The following is a 6,088-nucleotide window of genomic DNA, read 5'->3' as shown; positions in this document are numbered from 1 at the left end:
TTGGACTGCAAGGAGATCCAACCAGTCCATTGTGAAGGAGATCAGCCCTGGGATTTCTTTGGAAGGAATGATGCTAAAGCTGAAACTGCAGTACTTTGGCCACCTCATGCGAAGAGTTGACTCATTGGAAAAGACTCTGATGCTGGGAGGGATTGGGGGCAGGAGGAGAAGGGGATGACAGAGGATGAGATGGCTGGATGGCATCACTGACTCGATGGACGTGAGTCTGAGTGAACTCCGGGAGTTGGTGATGGACAGGGAGGCCTGGCATGCTGCGATTCATGGGGTTGCAAAGAGTTGGACACAACTGAGTGACTGATCTGATCTGATCTGAAACCATTTTATATAAGGGACTTGAGTTTTCATGATTTTTGGTATCCTTGGGGTTCTGGAACCAATGCCCCATGGATTCCAAGGGACTACTATATATGTAAAGCACTTACAACAGTACTTGGTACATAGTAAACATGATCTATGTGTTTGTTATTATTAAATGACCATTTAAATTTACATTTGTTTTTAATTTGAGGATAATTGCTTTACATTATTGTGTTGGCTTCTGCCATATATTAACAAGAGTCAGCCATAGGGATACATATGACCCCTTGCTCCTAAACCTTGCTCCTACCTTCTACTCCTTCATAGCCCTCTAGGTTGTCACAGAGCAACAGATTTGAGCTCCCAATTAAATTACCATTTCACACTATGTATCATTTCTTTTAAGAACTATTTTCATGATTGTCTTCAGATTTAAAATTACATTAACAAGAATAATATTAACAACAATTCTTTAGACTTTACTAGATTTGAAGGTATATTGCAGGCATCCAATAACTTAACTACGGGTTGTCCTTACAATCTGGAACCATTTGTTCTAGAACCCTTCAGATACCATCCATCTAGTATAGCTCCCATGTGGTCTTGAGGAAACCTTCTCTGTTTAGCTTTCTTTTCTTTGAGCTGTGAGACTTATACAGGGGATTTTCAGACTCATCACAGGAACTGCTTGGTTATAAACTAGGTTATTCACACGAAAACTTGTGGAAGTCTTCAGGAAGCTGATACTCTACATATGCCTGTGATTGTTGTTATTTATTGTTCTCCAAATGAATCAATCCTTTTCGTCAGCCTGGACATACTAACTTTAGCAGACGTGGTCAGCTTGCAGATCATCCATTACTGCCGGGGTGTGTGCTCAGTTGATCAGTCACATCTGACTCTTTGAGACCCCATGGACCATACCCCTTTAGGCTCCTCTGTCCATGGGATTCTCCAGGCAAGAATACTGGAGTGGGTTGCCATTTCCTACTCCAGAGGATTTTCCCGACCCAGGGATCAAACCCACCTCTCTTGCATCTTCTGCATTGGTAGATGGATTCTTTACCACTTCGTCACCTGGGAAGCCCACCATCCCTTTCTGGTGTCTCCTTTTTTCTCCTCCCTTGAGTCATCTTCCCCAAGGATGCCTCCATATCCACCACCACCTTCCAGCCATCTCTCCTGTACTACATGGTCCCCTGCCATTATGGCAGCTTCAACTATCCAAGACTCTTACAGGGGCTGGATCTACCAATTCTCTGTAAGGGAGCAGGAACATTTCTACCATTTCTTTGAAATCATCAGTTGTGCAGCTATGGAATTTAGGGCAGTCATTTGGAATTCTGTTTGATTTTTACCTTGTGCATGTTTACTCATCTGCGATCAAACCTCTGAAGTTCACTAACAGAATGTGCAGCAGAAACCATAGCCCATCAAGATGAACTTTTTGGATAATGTTAAAATTATCCTTAATTTCTTCTTTCTCTCAGTCGAAGGAACCTACATTTAAAGTTACAAACCGCATCAAAGCTAATCAATACATCAGGTTGGATTTTAATTTGTACATTTCATGTTCTTTGCATATATGATAAAGACCTATCAAAATCATATTAAAATTTTCAAGTATTCAGTTGAATCTTATTTTTACTTTAAATTAAAATTTAAAGTGTCTAATATATAAAAATGTGAATTCATAGTAATTCTAGCAAACTGGCAGGAAACAGGCCTTATGACGGGGCTCCAAAACACATCTGTGATGTTTCTCCATCTACAAAAGTTTAAGTGAGTCATGTCTGCAGAAGGGTTAGACTTTTCCTTCCCTTTCTGTTGCTTCTCTCCAAATAGCCTGCCCTTTGACTTCACTGTGTTCCTTATCACTGTCTACACCTCTGAGACACTCCAGGTTACAGTCTCATGGTTACCCATGCTATACACGAGAAAAGCAGCTAGCTTGTCAGTTTTGCCTCTTTATCTTCCAATTGTATGAGCTCACATACCACAGATGCATACGTTTCTTGCAGCCAAGAGTATGCTATCCTTAGAGGCATACAGAAAATCAGCCTGACCCCCTCTCCCATCTGACTTGTGAATTTCCAGGTGTTGTGTTCTCATGGTCACCTCTACATCTAACTTATCGTTCCTTTGAACTCTAGATCTGACCCAGATTTCACCTCCTTTTAGGCGTTCTCTCTCTCTCTGATGTTTGCCTAGACATGGAATACAATGTCTTTTCTCTGCACATCCCTAAAGGCCGTATGCGGAGAAGGCAGTGGCACCCACTCCAGTACTTTTGCCTGGAAAATCTCATGGACGGAGGAGCCTGGTAGGCTGCAGTCCATGGGGTTGCTAAAAGTCAGATATGACTGAGCGTCTTCACTTTCACTTTTCACGTTCATGCTTTGGAGAAGGAAATGGCAACCCACTCCAGTGTTCTTGCCTGGAGAATCCCAGGGATGGGGGAGCCTGGTGGGCTGCCATCTACGGGGTCGCACAGAGTCGGACATGACTGAAGTGACTTAGCAGCAAAGGCCATATGCAAAGAGCATTTTGTATCACAGATTCAGAACTACATGGCAAACAGTTTCTTAAATTTGTTATCTGAGACTCCTGTCCTTCCTCAACATTTCTTCCTGGATGTTCCATCCTTCTTATCACAGTGCTCTGCTCCTGTCTCTCTGCCATTTTTCTTTTCTTCCTTCTCTACCCAGTCTTGACAACAGGTTTCTCTTAATTTCGTGGACAGAAGAGCGTAGCTCTTTCTTGGTTTCCCAGTTTTCTTCTAACTCATGACTGAAGCCTCACTTTTGGGCACCCAAATCAGTGTATGTTGCTACATAAAATCCATGGTTCTGCAGGAAATTGTGCCAATTCCATTGGCTCAGAAGAGATTGCATTCAGACGTATTTTTAAAATGTCAGTGTTTAATTTTTCCCTCTACCACTCAGTACAGCACCCAGAAGTTGACTATGATCATGTTGAAATTTTGCTAGCAACTGATCTTTTCTTAGTTGATTATCTCTCTCTTTTTTTTTTTTTTTCCAATTCTAAAGTAAAATACTATTGAGGATCCTGGCTCTGCGCTATGGCACTCTGAGCTGACAATCTGGAAACACTTTATTGACTTCATGGAGTCATTGCTTTTTATTATACACAGTGTCTTTGTGTTGGTATTTCTGCGTATAACCTAATCACTTCCTTATATAATTGAGAGGTGATTTCTTGATTTGATAATACAAATTTATTTAAATTGATTTGGGCTGCTGATTCTGGAACAAGATGCAATAAAAGAACTTTTCCTCAATTCTTTCCTCTGAACACAACTAAACATACTTGGATTTATTATTTTTTAAATGTAGTTATGAAAATGAAAGTGAAATGTTAGTCACTCAGTCATGTCTGACTCTTTGAGACCCCATGGACTGCAGCCTGCCAAGCCTGCCAGGCTGCTCCGTCTATGGGATTTTCCAGGCAAGAATACTGGAGTGGGTTGCCATTTCCTTCTCTAGGGATCTTCCCGACCCAGGGATTGAACCTGGGTCTCCGAGATTATAGGCGGAGTCTTTACCATCTGAGCTACTTCACAGTTTTATTGATTTATTTTTGCCCGTCCTGGGTTTTGTTGCTGTGTGGGTTTTTCTGTAGTTGCAGCCTGCGGGCTTCTTGTTGTGGTTGCTTCTCTTGTTGTGGAGCACAGGCTCTAGGGTGGATGGGCTTCAGTAGTTGCGGCTCCCAGGTTCTAGAGCACAGGCTCAGAAGTTGTAGGGCATGGGCTTAGTTGCTCCATGGCATGTGGGATCTTCCTGGACCAGGGATCCAACCTGTGTCTTCTGCACTGGCAGGCGGAGCCTTTACCACTGAGCCACTGGGGAAGCCCCATACTTGGAAGCATTGAACAGACAATAACAACAGGACTCTGAAAGCTGGAAAGAAGCAGCAGGCTGGCAGGAAACGCTAAGACACGAGGAATGACAACATGGTGAATTCCTAGGGTTTTTGTTTTATCTCCCATGTATTCCTGTCTCCAGGTGACAGAGGAGTCCTGCAATCTGGAACCCCCAGCAGCCATAGACAGAAGAACCAAGAAAAGCCTGCCTTCTGTGGCCAAAGGATCAGGAGAAGGGAAGCCCAACAGAGACCCAGTGTGGAGTCATAATCTGTGTTTCACACCTTGGGCCAGGAGGCAGTCTGATCTGCTAGCAACTGTCAGCAGCAAGACTCCCAGACATCTTAGGTACTGTCCCACAACCGTAAATGGACATCAGTTTAAATGCCAGCAGATTGCTCATCTGAAATCATGGGGTCCAGGGAGAAGTGGCACAACATTTTTCAAGTGCTAAGAGAAAAGAATTGTCAACCCCAATTCCTACATTCACACAGATTATCCTTTAGAAATGAAGGGGAAATGAAAGCATTCTCAAATGAAGGAAAACTAAAAAATTTGTTGCTAGCAGAACTACCTTTAAAGAATGAATAAAGAAAGCTCTCCAAACACACATAACAAATGATAACAGAAGGGCTTCAGAAAGGATAGAAAAACAATGGAATGTGTTAAAAGAGGGTGTAAGCATAACAGAATATGCTATTACACCGTCTCATATGGTGCTCGATATATGTAGAGGAAATAGTATTTGAAAATGGGAAGAGGAAAGCAATCTATTAATAAATAGAAGTAAGTTTTTTACCCTTTATTTGACTTGAAAATGTCAACACTAGGAGGCTGTGATTACTGTATATATATTTACCTAAATACATATATATTTACCTAAATATATATACAGTAATCACAGTGTCCTTGGACTGCAAGGAGATCCAACCAGTCCATTCTGAAGGAGATCAGCCCTGGGATTTCTTTGGAAGGAATGATACTAAAGCTGAAACTCCAATACTTTGGCCACCTCATGCGAAGAGTTGACTCATTGGAAAAGACTCTGATGCTGGGAGGGATTGGGGGCAGGAGGAGAAGGGGACGACAGAGGATGAGATGGCTGGATGGCATCACTGACTCAATGGACGTGAGTCTGAGTGAACTCCGGGAGTTGGTGATGGACAGGGAGGCCTGGCATGCTGCGATTCATGGGGTTGCAAAGAGTCAGACACGACTGAGCGCCTGAACTGAACTGATAAATATATATATATATACACACAGTATACCTAGAGTAACAATTAAAAACTATAAAATGATATACTAAAAACATTATAAACAAATAAAAATGGAACTCTAAAAATGCACCCGAAAGAATTGAATGTATGCCCAAAAGAATTTCAATCAGGGACTTGAACAGATATTTGTATACCAGTGTTCACAGCATTATTAACAGTAGCCAAAGGTGGAAACAACTTGTGTCTATCATTGGATGAGTAGATAAACAGAATGTGGTATATACACACAATGGAATATTATCTGGCCTTCAAAAAGAAAGGGATTCTTACATGTACTACAACATGGATGAATCTTAAGGACATGCTAAATAAAATATCAGACACAAAAGAACAAGTATTGTGTGAGTCTAGTTAAATGTAGTACCCAGAATAGTCAAATTCATAGGGACAGAAGGTAGATCAGTGTTTACCAGGGGCTACGGGAGGAGGGAAGAAGGAATTATTGCTTAATGGGTACAGAGTGTTTTGTTGAAGTGATGAAAAGGTTTTGGAAATAGTGATGATGGTTGCACAAAACTGTGAACATAATTAATGCCACTGAATTGAGTGCCTAAAATTATTTGAAGGGCAAATTATATGTGTGTGAGTGTGTGTGGGTACATGTGCTTGC

Source organism: Bison bison, unplaced genomic scaffold, assembly GCF_000754665.1.
Source record: "Bison bison bison isolate TAMUID 2011002044 unplaced genomic scaffold, Bison_UMD1.0 scf7180017864304, whole genome shotgun sequence".
Classification (NCBI taxonomy): Eukaryota; Metazoa; Chordata; class Mammalia; order Artiodactyla; family Bovidae; genus Bison; species Bison bison.
The sequence above is the reverse complement of the archived record's forward strand: the minus strand, read 5'-3'. Positions refer to the sequence as shown.